Below are 16,353 nucleotides of genomic sequence, written 5' to 3'. Positions count from 1 at the left end.
CTTTAGTATTCCAACCTCTCCCTATGAATAATTCTTCTAATTACTATAATAGTGAATATAGTTCACTACAGAGAATTACACATAACATTTCTCCATATAAGAATACAAATAATTGGATCTTATTGAAGCTCTTAAAGAGGCAAATTTAAAAATAAGAGTTTTCTTCCCTTTGTTTCTTATTTACCTTTTCATGTTTCTCTTGTTTTTTTGTGGTTGGATGTCGAACTTTCCATTTAGTCCTGGTCTTTTCTGTGCAAATACTTGGAAATCTTCTATCTTGTTGAATGCTCATACTTTCCCCTGGAATTATATAGTCAGTTTTGATTGGTAGGTGTTCCTTGGTTGTAGATCCGGTTCTCTTGCCTTTCTGAATATCATATTCTAAGCCTTGAGGGATATGATTACTTGTTTGTTCTCCTCTGCTGTTTGCTCTGTTGTCTGGATTTTTTCAGTGTAAAAGTTGTCGATTGTTAAAGATTTCTTCTTGTTGATCTTTCTATTTTGGGGTTCTTGTGACTGGCTTGCCATTGTGATCCACTTGCCCTCTCAGGTTTATCCTCACACCCAGGTTCTGTCTGCACTCTTTAGGCTCCTGAGGTCTCAGGTCTAGTTGTTCTCAGGTTCAAGACTCCTGGTGATCCCCTTGCTTGTTCCTCTGCCCGAATCTCATTTCACAGGCTCAGGGCACTGCTTCCATAGTCATGCACCCCTCTGCACTGGGTCCCCAACCAAAGTCCGAGCCTGCTCTCAGGATCCACATTGGAGCCTGCGTCTACGCCTGAGCTCCTAGTCTGCATGTTCTTTAGCCTCTTGGGGACTTAAGTCTTGCTGCTCTCAGGAGCAGGCCCTGGTGATCCCAGGTAGCTGCCAAGGACTTAATGGATGCCCCAAACTTGCTCTATCTCTTGTGTGCTGGCTTTGGCCCTATAGGTGGTATGGGAGGGGAGGGTGTTGCTCAGCTCACATTTTAGTGAGAGCTGTTTCAGCCCCTTATAGCATGGAAATGTCCCGATCCCATGTACCTTCAATGCTTCACCCTGTTGTGGGGTCCCTTTGTTTGTCTGGATTTGTTTTTATGTCCTCTTGAGCAATCCTATATTTGTGGATTAGCAGAGGTTAAGCAGCTGCTTTTTACTCTGCTACCATCTTTTTTCAGACATAAAATACAACTACCTCTTTTACTCTTGCATTCTTCATGTATAAAATGAGAGGCTGATCTAAATATCCTAAATATCCTCTTATAATTCTAAGTCTATGATCCTATGGAATTAACCATATTTCATTTAAAATTTCTTCACTATGCCATTTTTTATATCTCTCTTTGTCCTATTTTTCAGATCAATTTTTTGGATAACTTATACTTCATATATTTTGGGGCCATTTTTTTCTCAAGCTCTTTTGATGTTGCTTAATCATTGAATCATTTGAGTTCTGCTTGTTCAATTCTGTTTTTCAAGGTGTCCACTATTTGGGTAAGACTTTCCTACTTCTCTTCATAGCTACTTATTATCCTTAAAGAAATTTAATTTCATTCTTTATTTGCATTTCTCCTTAACTTTATCTAGTTAATCTTAGAGATCCTTGTAACCAATCTATTCTTCTGGGCTTCTATTTGTAATTAGCATGAAATTATTTTCTTTTCAAATCATACCTATATGTTCCTTTAATCCATAATGTTTTCCTTTTTTGGATTATGGATATTTTTTGTTTACTCATCTCTTTATTCTTTGGAGAGGTAATTGGCAAAGATTTTTACCTTATTTCTTTTAAAATTCTTTTTTCTCTACAGGTTCTGAAGTTATTATTATCTGGATTTCTCAGTGTAAGTTATGACACTGGAGGGCTCAAGAAGCCTCATTAAGTTTTCAGTAATCTGCCCAGAGTAGAACAATCAGCAAGCTTAACTGATAATAGTTTCTTGACCTTGTCTTTCCTAGCACTCAGTCTGAAGAGCCCAGGTTGAGATCATATTCTTAAAATGAGGTAAATGAGCCTAGAATTCTAATCTCCATACTCCATATTTTCCTACAGTCCTTGTTAAAGCAGTTAAACTGGGATCATAGTGATCTTTGAGATCTTTTATTACCACATTTTGGGGATAGAGAAATGAATGAAATCATATACTCTCCAACATCTGCTTCCTGTTTTATGAATGCTTCTTGAGGCCAAGGTCTACTCCTTCCAGAGTATTATCCTGACTCCTTGATGGCTTTGTTCTAAATTCTGATATTTATAGATGACAATGTATAAATATCAAAATTATAATTATCTAGAAAAGTAATTTAAATACATGTGATCACCATAAATAGGCAGCACTATATGGTCCTAGGAACATGCTAATACCAATGAATTATGTTCAAGAACGGATATAAAACATAAGAAAAAAATGTAAGAATGTGAAATGGATAGAATCAGTCTGCTAATACAATGGTATGGAAGGAAGAAGGTATTTTTGTTTGTTTGTTTGTTTGTTTTCCTTGTCTGTTCTAGCCATTGTCACCATCTCAGGCCTCCTAGAACTCTATGCCAATTGCCTCTTCTCTCTTGAAAAGAAGGGAAGTACTTTCCTGGCACATTTGTTTCTAATTGGAAACTGAATAGCTATAGGATACCTCTCTGATATCCTTCAACTCCGTACCAATTACATTGGTCCTGTATGGTTACCTCCTATCCCTTTTCCAGAAACATATTGCTGTTTGACACTGTGAAATATAATTCTGCCCTGAAACTAACTCAATAATTTGGTGAATTCTTGCCTTCATATTATGGGAAAGTCCAGTCTCTACTACCAGCCTCCTCCCCTCATAGTGTGGATTAAGGATGATAAAAACCTACCAAACTCATACCTCTTAAGATCAGCATATTTCTCTGTCTTTTCCTTGTAATCCCCTTGCCCTCTTTTTTTTTAGACTCTGGCTGTCTACATAGCCAATTATCCATCCTTCAGTATCTAATCCCTTATTCCCACCTCCTTCAGCCCCTTAGTGTGTCACTCTATAGCTACCCATCCCTTCCATTGTCTTCTCTGTAATGCCTATGCCATAGATAATAAACTTGTTTTCATCTTAAAACTTATGTCTTCTTGTACTCACTGAGAACTTGTTCCCTCCCAATGACACAAATACCTTGACCACAATTTCTAGGACTGGTTGCTTTCCTTCATAGCCTTTCTCTACTTGTTCCCTATTGCTACATCTAGACTGTCATTCTTGAACCATTATTTATTAACTTCTCTCCTCATTAAATTCATATTTATTAGCTTGGTCTTTCTGTCCTCCTCAATTGCTGCTCTTGTAATATGGAACTTCAACATATAAAATGATAATCCCTCAAAAACTCTACTTTTCTATGTCTTCAACTTATTCATTTCTCATGGCATTCCTCCATGTCATATTTGCTACTGTAAAGGTTAAAGTAGGGGTTTTTGATAAAATAAGAAAGCAGCTTTTAATCATTTAGGTTTTAGTGAGAATATAGTAGAGTTGTAAATTAATATTCTACCTTTAAGCCAGAGAAAAGAAAACTAGCAGCTTTTAACAATTAACAATTTAGTTTAATTAAAATAGAGATAATAAAAGAATATAGTAAAATGAATATAGTAAAGGAGAGAAATATAGGAAAGAAAGATTACTAATCTTTTCCCTATAAATATGCCTAAAATTACTAATACTATTTAAAATTCCTAATAACTACCTCTGTCTTCTGAGGAGAGCTTCTTCTTGCCTAGCAAATACCAGGTCTATCTAACCTACACTATCTATAAATTATTCAATAAGTACCCAACTTCCTAAAATAATAGACAACTACCACTCACTTACTCCTTCAATCAGTTTTCTATAGTAGCCCAAACTGTCAGTACCCAACTGACAGCAGATCTTTGCCTATGAGACAGACCTCCTGCTCTCAAAAGATCCCAGAGGTAAAAAGCCCTTTAAAGGCTAAAGCCAAAAGCCCTTTCATTAAGCTCAGGCCCATCTTTATATTCTAGCAACTAAACACCAACCCACACTACCAGCAACGACCACTCACGTCCAGCAGCCGACTTCCCACAACTGTCAGCCCTCACGCTCAGCAACTGATTCACCAACTATGAGCAACTGATTCTCTTAACTGTCACCAACTGACAGCCTACAACTGATGCTTGCTCAGCAGTGGGCTCCCGGGTTCATATTTCCTGTCACTGTGGGCTGGTTAATCCCTACACATCTCTAGGTGTATATCTCTAAGAGGACCTCCAGGCTCCCCATTAAAATAAAGAAATTAAAGAATTCCTTTTTACCCTGTACAAGATCTTTGGTGTTACTGTTGCCCAAAAGTGTTTCACTTCCATGTTTAAGTTTTCTCTGAACCCTGTAATATCTTATCTTCTTGACTGAATAACTGAATGAATGAAAAGGCACTTGTTATGCATTTTTATGTGCTTAGTAATTAATATTCTAAAACCTAGACTTATAAATAGAAAAGAGAAACATTCCCTGCCTTCAAAAAACTCAAGTACTAACTGGAAGGGAGATTACAGCTACTAGGGCTAGTGAAAAGTTTCATTTTCAAGACAAGTAGATATGTTCCTTGTGAGCTCCTGCCTTTTGATTCCTTATGTATACTCAACACTTAGAATAGTACCCAGTATACAGTAGGCAAATGATATATGTGTATTGACTGACTGATATTGACCAAAGTATATGTGGAAAAGGTGCTATGGAAGGTTGGATTGCAAAAGCTTGGGAACTGAAGGACATGGCAGAGGAGATGGGTACACATCAAATTAAGGTTTTCATCCCCGTTTCTATCACAAACTTTATATATATATATATAAATTTCTCCACCCCTCTGTTCTCTGACCATCACTTCCATACTACTATATTTTCCTCCCTTCCCCTTCTGAATTCCTTAGTGATTAACTCCATTCTACACTATCCATTTCTCTCACATATACACACATATATACATACACAAATATGTAAAATTTTATTTGTTTATATATTATTTATTTAAATAAATGTGTTTGTATAAATATATTTGTATAGATATAAATATATAAGAAGACATATGCACATTGATGTACCATGACAATGCTTTTTTTTGAGAGGGGAGAGGAAAAAGAATTATAAACTTGACAATAAAAAAAAGAAATGAAAAACAATAGGGAAAATTTTGTGCCTCTTAGGTTTCTTTTTAAAGGTATTTTTGAAAGACTTACTCCTACTGTATATCTTGAGGCAAGTAATTAGGGAAAAATAAAATAATTAAAACACATTGGCATTTATAGTGTTTCTGAGTCTTCTATTTGTATCTTATAATGTGTCTCCATCCTGTAACATGGAAACAGTTAGCAAATGGCACAGTTCTGTGAATCTGCCAAAGTGGTGGTAAAGATGTTGATAAAAAATCCTGTTGATCTTGGGATATACATCAACTTAAGGTCTACTATTATACGTCATTCCAAAGAGATTAAACAAGCTAGTGAAAAGTAAACTTTTCTTTTTAAAAGCAGTATTAACTTTAAACTAGGTAGAGTTCCAATGTCCTTTTGGGCCATGCCTTTAGTAATCTTAAAATCACAGTCTGAATAATGAGGTCATCAACTCAAATCTAATTAGAAATACTTATGAATCTGGTCCCTTGCCACTAGGGAATTTTTCAAGAGGAGCAGGATAGTTTGAAGATAAATTAATGCACTGGCTAAGGCTAGTGAACTGGTGGTTCCTGTTCCTGCTGCTGTCTCTCAAATCAATGACCCTTGATCTGTTCAAGTGAGAGAAAAGCAATAGTAATTTCCATGACAGAGGGTAGGAGCCAGCTACCATATGATACTTGTGTTTATAGCCCCAATTCTGAGGGGTCATCTAGTTCCTAATCCGCCTAAGTATTACTGCAATGATTCAAACAGAAACCAACAGGCTGTTTCCCATGTCTACAAGGATCCCTTTCCTCTAATTTTCTTTCTGCATCCTGTTAGTTCTGCTCTTATATTTGTTAAAGACTCACATCCCAGTTTTCTCTTAAACTCTGTATAGCTTAATACAGATTTCTCAACCTGCCCAGTGCTTGGAATTCTTCCCTTCCCAGGTTTCTAGAATCCTCCTCCATGTTTATTTCTCCTACCATATGTAACCTGGCTTTAGAAAAAATGGAGTACAGCAAAATACTAAATACATTCCTCCTAACCACTATGTATGTGTATTTTTGCATACAATTACAAAAAAAGTTTCTCCTTTCTACATCTACCTATTCCAACTCTCATACAAACATTTAACTTATATATCTATATGTGCACATCTTAAGGTATATATATGTATATATATATATACATACCTAGTCACAAATATATGTATTTTCTCATTCACATAAACTCTCTACATAGTATAGTATCATTGAAAACATTTCAAATTAAAAATATTTATTATCTAAATTAAGCATTATATAGCATTCTATAACTATATATGCTTATCATGTCTGTCTCCGTCTCTATCTCTGTCTCTGTCCCTCTGTTTCTCTCTGCCTCTCTCTCTTTCTCTCTGCTATTTATCATCTGCCCCCAAACAAACATTTCATTTATAAATCCACATGCCATGATAAGGCTTGTGTAATATCAATGTTATATAGCCAGGTTTTACAGTACTTGAATACCTTTCACATAACAGACACAAAAAGAATTTAATTGGTTAGACATTAGGTGTCATGAAGCAAAGGATGGCTCAGTAGCTAGGTTGCTTTTCATGAATTTGAGTTGATAATAACTACTGGATTAATTAACAATGCCAATTTCATGGTCAAAGTCTCATGTATTTTAGGATTTTGTTTTTAGCATCAAAAAGACTACTTATTTCAATATAGCTACATAATAATGACATTGACTTTCATGTGTACTCTAACAATAATGTATAAGGTATACAGTCATCATATTGTATATGTACATGAACACCCACATATCAGAAAAGATGAAAAAAACAATAAAAGGAAAATGAAAAGAATAAAAAAGAATAAAAAATCAAAAAATGAAAAAAAATTAGACAACCATATGTAAGTTGGTGAAAATATGGGGATGAGAGCATATAAGATGGATAACTAATGAAGTAATTATCATTATTATTATTCTTGTTAATCAAAAACATCATCAACAACAACTCATATTTGTGTAACAATTTCTGGTTCACAGAGCTCTTTCCTTTACACATCTTGGAAGTAAGTCCTGTGAGTATTATTAGACCCATTTTATTGAAGGGAAAATTGAGTTCAGTGGTGATTAAATGATATGCCTAGGGCCAGATAGCTAGCAAATTTCAAGGCCAGAATATGCATCCAGGCTTCGTGCAATGAATTCAGTGTTGTTCTTTTTCTGAACCACACTGTCAGTGTTTCATATATGACTATTGCTGTACATTGGGGAAATTTCTTGGTGTTTCCTTGAATCTGTCACTTACAAAATTAATGCTAAGCCACAGTTCAAGTCTTTAACAGAAATTTTAAGTTATTCTAAATTAACAACCACTTTTTTTAAGTTTATGAATTCAACTTTAACATGGAAACAGGGAAGGAGAAGGGATTGTGAATGAGGACAAAAGGAAAATGGAAAGCTCTTGGAGCAGGGGACGTACAACAAACTCTCACCCCTTGATACCAACCCTCCAGCCCCCTCCATTCAGGGCTGATGACATGTCTTTGGAGTCTGAGCTTGTTTATATTTCATAGGATAAAATAAACAATGTTTGCTCTCTACACAAACCTTGACCCAACCCCTGGCTCCTAGGAAGTGCCATAGCTTTTTGAAAATGGATTTGGCCTGTCTTGAAGAGATATTCTGATCCTGTTTTATATGCAGAAAAATAACTCAGTATTAGGACTGTATTTCTATCTCAGCATTGATTTTTCTGGACATGTTTAAAATTATATCTCTCGTTAACTTGTTTGCACAAATAGGCAAAGAAAACCACCCAAATCACTCCACGTGGTTGAAAATTTATGAAACAGGCAGCCAGGATAAATATTCCCTGCTCTAAAAAAAATCAGGCAACTTATAAATGGCCATTACAACACAATAAGGCAGTTTAACTCAATTCAGCAACTAAGTCAATGTTTTGCCAAGCCATCAAGTGAGGGCCTTATTAAAATCCCAGTGGCACTAGAGTATCTGAGGTGGGAAAAAAAGGTTAAACTGCATATCAAGTACTGAAGGGAGCTGAAAGGATATGGAGCCCAATTAAACCTTCAGCACTGCTCTCGCTCATAAACACTTGCTACTTGATTCCCCCTGGAACACATTTCGAGGCAGCTAAAGTGGGAACCCAGCAAGAACCTTTTCATGAAAGCTCTGTTATTGAGCCCCAGGTCCAGCCCAGTCCTTCTGGGTGAGAGGCTTCATATTCTCTCTCTATTAATCATCATCTGGCCTCCTAACACCTGGGACTGACTCCAACTCCCACTGTTGCTATATTGACAATATTCCCTGTTGATTTCCTCATTTTCTCAGCCAAGGCTAGAGTGACCTCTTTAAAATTCTTTATAAACGTCAGTAATTGCCGCATCAAACTTCAATTCATTACTTTCCCAGGCCTCATGTATTTTGATGATATGAAAGTTGACCGCATTTACATGCAAATTGAAGTTTTATATTAATAAGGGCCAGTAAAAGGAGATTGCATGGTAATACTCCATTATGACTTTTAAATACATTTGCCCATGTCTCGACTTGGCATTAGCATGGTCCGACCATGAGGAAATCATGTTGGTCTGATTGCAATTTTGTTTTCCAATTGAAAGTACAATTTCATCAGGTTTCCCTGTCATTTCTAATAATGACTTAAGTTTGCTTGCTAAATTGAAGAATTTCTCCAGGCCTCTGGATGGGCTGGGAAACAGGTGAGGAGACAGCTGCTTCAATATGAAGTGCTTCATTAAGAACTAGGGCTATAGTCAAGCCCACAAGGGTTGTTTTTTTGTTTTTAGAGTTTTTTTTAGGTTTTTTTTTTTGATGAAAGGAACCGAATTACCAAAGGCTGGGTGCAGCTGAGATTGATTATTATAAGCACATTAACTTTTATCATCAAACTTGGAAAGCACAACAGCTCATTTGCTAACACAGTTTAATACAAGGACCAATGAGTCCTTAACCTTCTGCTTTTGGTGGTCAATCTGAAATTCTGGAAGCTTGCACTGAGAATCATTTAGAAGAGTCAAAAAATAGGCTTTTCCAAAATGGAGAATTATCTTCATGAAGTCAAGAATAACATCATTTTTTTTCAGACCCCATATTAGATGGTATAGTTTGAACTCTCTCAATAGCAGACGTGGGCTTAACAATGAAATTGGCATTTCAGCCATATCTACTTCCAACCAAATGGACTTTGGACCATGAGACAAAAATCCATACAAAATAAGGAAATGAATGATAATGACAGCAAATAAATTGTCATATTTCCCAATACCTGATTGAGGGAAAATATCAAATAACAAAGGTATTTTGGCCAAATGATTAAAAATTTATTTTAGGTGAGATCTTAGGTGGAGTCTCAGTTATCTCTTGTGTAAAATTAAGAGATTGGATTAGATGATTGCTACAATCCCCTCCAGAATTAAGATCCTGTGATTTCCAAGTCACCTAACCTCTCTGGGTCTCAGTTGTCTCAAAATCTAGAAAATAACAACAGCATGGATTTGCTTTTGTATTTGTGCTTTAAGGTTTGCAAAAGGGATTTCTTCACAACTCTGTGAAATGGGTAGTGTAAATGTTCTTGTCCTCATTTTACAAATGAAGCAGTTCAATCTCTTCAAAAGTTAAATAAATTGTTCATGGTTACTCAGCTAGCAAGTGTATATAAAGTTAGATTCAAATCCAGGTTTCTTGGCTTCAGATGTAGCTTTCTTTCTGCTTTGTCAACAGAATAGAGGAAAAGCAAATACACAAAGAAAAACCTCTAAAAACCTACTTTTTTAGCTCTGTTAAAAAAACTCAACATTTCTTTTTTGTTCTAAGCTACCATGGTTCTGTGATTGGGACAATGTTCTTCCTGTTTATTGTGGTTGTGTCAGTACAGTTATTTTAGAAATGGGTAGGATATTATGATAACAATGTGCTTTTGTCAATCAAAATACATAGTACAAACAGAGAAAAGGTTGTCTTTTTGGAAATAATCAGTGTAGATATAGGTATTCAAACAATAAATGAATCTTTTAATACATCATTTATTAATTTCTTTAGTTTTTATTGGAATTATTATAATTTTTAAATCATGGAGTAGAGAACTTCATGATCAGAGTTCAAATATTAGGAAGGTTAGTGGATGCACAATAATTCAACAAGGAATTTTATTCCTGAATCTTATCAGAATTCATAACAAATATTTAACCTGGAGAATTATCAAAATGATCATCTTCAATTCTCAATTACCCTCTATTGCTATCAAATGCAAGTGCTATGGATTATACAAATAGTTCATGGTACAGACAAAAACAACAAAGTAAATATAATCATAAATCTAAAGGATTTTTTACTTGTTGACCAGTGACTAGTGGAGGCAGCATTGAGTAAGAAAGATCTGGTTTCAAATTTTACTTCAGTTACTTAATGTCTCTTATACCCCAAATAAATCATTTAGGCTCTCTCAGCCTTAGTTTCTTCATCTGTAAATGGAAAAAATAGTACTGTATTATCACTGTTAATCCAGGTTAATCTAAAGGGTTGTTAAGTGCATCAAATAAGGTAGTGTAAGTAAAGAATTATTCAAGTAGAAGATATTATAATTTAAAATTTTTAGCCTCTAACACTATGGTGCTGTCTCACAAATATACAACTTGTTTAGCTATTAAGGGTTATGCATTGAGGACCAAATGAGATAACACAACTAAAATAAAACCCTTTGTGTCTTATTATCTTCCTACCTACTTACCTACCTATCTATGTATTTATCTGCCTATCAACATATCTGTGTATCCATGTATCTGTCTGCTGTTGGTCTTTCTCTATATTCTCTTTGGTAATGATTCATGCCATAGAAATTAGCTCGATTGTTTGGCTAAGGTTGATTTTCAATTTGCCATGAAGTCTTTCCTAGAGCAACAATCACCAATAACAGAGAGAGGCAGTCCACTTGTTAGGTTACTGGAGGAATTCAGTTTGAGATTTAAGATTTGGTACAAATAATACACAAAAGGGTTAATTCACTAATACATAACTGAGAATATGTATTTAGAATTATACTTATGTTTATAAGATCATTTTCTTTAAGCATTTTCATACAATCCCTTCAATGTTAATCCATCAATAATGTCTACACGATGATAAATGATAATCTATGAACTCTTATATAAAGGCAATTTCTCCCCAGGTCTGTTGCATCATTGACTTGATGGGAGAGTTCAATCAAATCCTTATTTTTTTGTGTTTTTATTTATTAGGATTTTGGAGAAAACAACAATGCAATATTAACTTTATCTAGAAGGAGTCCATATATTTATATTTCTGCTATGATGATTGTCTTTTGGATCTCCAAATAAAAAAGACTCCTTTAATCATTTTCTTCAAATGCCAATATCCCTTTACTATTAGGTCATACATTTTGGTCATTATTATTTGCTTCCAAAAGATGCTTCTTGCATCATCAGATATATTTTTTCTTTCAGAAGGTGTATTTTCCTATCTATAGTTGCTCTGAAGAGATAGGTTACTGTACCTGAAACTTCTCAATAATTTCTAGAGATATTAGAATAGATGGAACATAATGATTGTATTAGGCTGAGCAAAGAAATAGAAAGTTAAATAAGGTCTTCTATCAGAATCCACACTATTTTCTAAATCCAATGCTTCTATCAGTGTGGCCAAAAGCAAACCCAATGTATTTCTGGAAGGGAAGCCAAGATCTATGTCTTGCATGAACTAAAAAGTGCCAAACACTAAATTGTGGAAATTTTAACCTATCAGTAAACAACTAATAACCAATAATCACTCAATGAAATACTCAGTGGGCCTCTACAAAGAGAGAGGGGTTGCACAGCAAATCAAAAGGATAAATTATTCGTTATTCAAAGGATGATGCCCACCAGAAAAGAGGTCAGCAAAATTGTTTTGAGGATGTCCCATTTTAAACCACACAAAATAGAAATTTACCTCTTTCAATTCTCCTAACACCTAAATGGAATCTGAGCATTTGAAAGAGCAGTTTGGAGTTAATTTGCAAAGTCCTTGACTTTTCTTTCCAACGATGTACTCTTCTCTGCAGTGAGACTGAGCCTTCTCTGCATTTGTTTTTTAGCTTTGGGTTTTTGATTAGTAGCAACTGGGTACCAATGATAAAATATTCCATAGCAAAGCAAACATCCAAAATACGCCCAGTTACCTTTTTCAAAACTACTAACATAATTTACTGATGTTAATAACCTTCTATTAATATTGTATTATGTGCAAAAGGCAAGAGTATACATGTAACAGTGGACTGGTAAATGTTTAATAACAAGCTCCCTGAAAATAAAAATGTAAGCATCAGAAACTTTTCAGTTTAATATGTATTATTATTTTTTTCTCCATCACTTTCTTAAGTCTAGATAATTAAAAGAACACTTATTCAAGACCTGGTTTGTAGTGTTTGCCAGTGACTGAGTAGTTAATGCTCACAAAAATATGACAAAAAAATAAGACAATCAGCTATTGAAAGCTGGGTTGAAATGATTCCAACACACCTCTGGACTGACCCCAGAAATAATAGATTCAATATCTCCACCTGTTGTTTATGCTATTTTGTAAAATGTTTTGCGATACTGGGAGATTTCAGAGACTCAGTAAATGTTGATATTTGAAATATTTAACATAGATTAGTCAAATTATAAAATATTTGAGGAAAGAAATAATACCATTTTCAGAAGGTAAGTGGAAATCATATTAGTACAATAAAATATATATTGCATATGTACTTTCACATTTTTATTCAGAATTTTAATTTAAAATAATTCCAAATCAATTTTATTCATTTGGTTGTCCATCTCTAAGTCTAAATGAATATCCCTTTTCATCTTTCAGAATTATTTCCACATTAATTTTTTGGGCTTATTCAAACTTCATTTGGCCAAAGGGCAGAAAGCTGAAAGATAAGTTAGTCTAGGCAATTTTATAACAATAAACATAAGTGAAATGACACAATTTTGAAGGCACTCTGAAATCTATATCAAAGCTATCTCAAAGAAGATAAAATTCCTCCTAAATTGAAAAGAATAATATATTTTAGGCACCCAAAAAATGTACAACCAAAATGATACCCAAGAAAATATCTAGCTATTGACTCTGATGCCTACATGCTTATTTCTGTAAAATTTTTATGAACTGTTTCTAATGTATTAAGGGTATCCTTGATGAAAATATGAGAAGGGCACCCATAGTTCAATGGTTCTTAATATGTAATATGTATATTTCAGGGGGGTCTCTGAGACCCTTTCAAGGGTTCTGTGAGGTAAAAAATTTCATAATAACACTATGTTATTTTTATTTCAAATGCAATAAATGAAATAAATACAACCCACAAGAACCAAAGCTCTTTGGGGATTCCTTAATAGTTGGTCTTTTTTTAGAGTATAAGGAGATACTAAGACCTAAAAGTTTAGTACTGTTGAGAAAAGCCAGCACAGATAATTTTATATACTAGAACTAGGCCACACCCTTCAAAGTCACATAATTGTCTAAAAAAGGAGGAGAATATAAGATTCCTTTATGTTTATACTATGTTGATAGTAACAATGATTTGACTTGGGAGAACCAAATGAAACCTTTAATGTTTTCTTTCAATAGGGTTTATGTCATTTATTGTATCAGGAAAACCCTCTGCTTACAACTTAGGGTTTGAGTCCATAAAATTTGACTTTTATATATAATTGCATGAAGAAGCATCCTTGGGCTCCTGAATGTGAGCCTCTTCCTGTAGATATTTAGGAGTTTTCTAGAAAACACATAGTGATTATGGCTTCACAACTAGTTAATCACTAGTCTTAGGGTTAGTGCATGGTGGTCTCGGCTGAAACCAAGATTTCCTTATCTCTTAATTTGTTGTTGACCTTCAGGATTCAAGGGAGGAAATACTTTCTTTTGGCTTTCTATGTACCAGAATTTTGGTAAATAGAAGCAAAACACAGAGGTTAGGTTTCACTTGCCATTTAACAGAAATAAAAGTTAATTCTAAAATAGAATTACTTTTGTCAAAAAACGAGGGTCTACCTCTATATTAAGATCATAAAGGAGTACTTCAGAGTTGCAACTATAGATATAAATTAGTTAAATAATGTCTTAATGATTAATGTCAGCATAACTTTATGTAAGCATAACTTAACTGTATTAATTAAATGTATACTTTCCAAATTGTGTGCCATTGTAATGGATGCCATCTTATTCAGTGTCTAAGTAGAAAAAATAATTTCCCTATAGTTAATGAGGGCTTTCAGATGCTTCTGTTTGTAGATGAAACTACATTGATTTAAGGAATATTTCATATGTAGATTAGGTTCCAGAATTATTCAGGGATTATTCCATTATATATGTAGTAAACTAAAAAATTCATCTAAAAATTCTCACAAGAATAAAGCAAATGAATAAAGAATGCATATTACTTAGATTATGAGATAGTTGGGTAGACAGCTTGTTGAGTAAATCTGATAGTACATGTACCTCGAACAGATTTTTCATATGAATAATGACATGAGTCCAGAATTTAATTGAAGGTAGAGAAAGGGGTTGGATTGCATTTTTTAAATTGTGCAATGCATTAAATGGTCCCAAAGTTTTCACTTAAAAAACAGCATCTTTTTTTTAATGCTAAAATATTCTTGGTGATGTCATATGACAGTGAATTATAAAACTCCATAATTTCTGAAGAATCAAAGTGGCTGGTGAACCAAAAGTCAGTGGAGAAATACATTGTTGGTGAAAATAAGCTTCTGTATATTGAGTTGTGATTTTTTTCCAAAAGAACCAAAATAGAACATTCAAAAAATGTCTGATTAGAAAAGGAGGTGGGCTGTCTAATTAGTAAGAGCAAATAATGGATATATCCAACAAATAAGACATGAATACACAAAGAATTTTAAAAGATCTAGAGCAAGGCCTCTAGTGTTCTGAGTAGAGATTCTGAGAAGTATATATAGAATGATATGGATAACATTTACCCAGGATGCAAAGACATACAAAATTTATAGCCTGCACAGATGGAGAGAGTACTTACATTTATGTGATCAGAATATCTAATATAGAATTGGTGAAGTATCAGCAAGTATGCCCAGCCAGAACTAGTGGAGGTGCTCTGTTCCTCCTCTTCCCAGCACCCAAGGACATTTTTTGCATGCCTCTGGCCCCCTCTGTCCAGCCACCCAAAGTGAGCACGTCCTCCCTCTACTCTTTGGGGTAATGTTGGGGGGTGGGGGAGGCTCACAGGCAGCTTGAAGTTGTAATTTGGGCACATGAACTTAAAAATCTTCACCAGTGCTGGTGTAGTAGAATGTACGCTCTTTGGAGAAGGAATTGTTTTTTGTTGTCTTCACCTGGCACAATGCCTTACACATAGTAAGTACTTCATGAATTATTTTTGAATGAATGGACTGTGTTGGCGAACCTATGGCAAGCATGTAGGAGGGGGCTGCTCCCTTCCCTCTCTTCATCACACCTGAGGACATTTCTTACATGACCCATCCCAGCAGTCCAATGGGAGGATTTCCTCCCTCCCTTGGCTGGGGTAAGGCGAGTAGCATCTTACATGTGACTGAGGGTTGTAGTTTGGGCACTTGATCTCTAAAAGGTTCACCATCACTGGAATAGGTGATACCTCAACTATCAAAATTAGTACAAATTCAACTGAGTACAAAGAACCAGAAATTCCGCTGACAGAATAGCATGTAGTAAGGTAGATTGTTACTAGCCATTTTACCTATGAGGTTCTGGTCAAATTAATTCTACAAGAATGAATATTAGTCATCAGATCAGAATATCAGATGTACAAGATCAGTTAATATGGGATTGAACTAAAATACACATTTCCATAGGTAACTCTTTTGCTTAAAGTTTACCAAATGCTACTACAATGAACTAAAACTTAGTAAGACTGATGATGAAGAATTTTGATTAGTAACACCATCCATGAATATAGAATATACATATAGGCCGCACATGAATGGCTAACTTTTATATAATAAAATATCCTTTCCTTCCTATCTTCCTCCCCCTTTTTTCCCTTTCTACTTTTCTTCCTATCACCATACCTCCCTTCCTTCCTTTCTTCCCTCCATTCCTCCCTATCTCCTTACCTTCCTTCCTTCTTTCTTTCATTTTTTCTTCCCTCCCTCCCTTCCTCCTTTCTTTTCCTTTCTTCCTTCCTTTCTTTCCTTCTG

Source organism: Gracilinanus agilis, chromosome 1, assembly GCF_016433145.1.
Source record: "Gracilinanus agilis isolate LMUSP501 chromosome 1, AgileGrace, whole genome shotgun sequence".
In the NCBI taxonomy this organism is placed as follows: Eukaryota; Metazoa; Chordata; class Mammalia; order Didelphimorphia; family Didelphidae; genus Gracilinanus; species Gracilinanus agilis.
Note: the sequence above shows the minus strand (reverse complement) of the source record.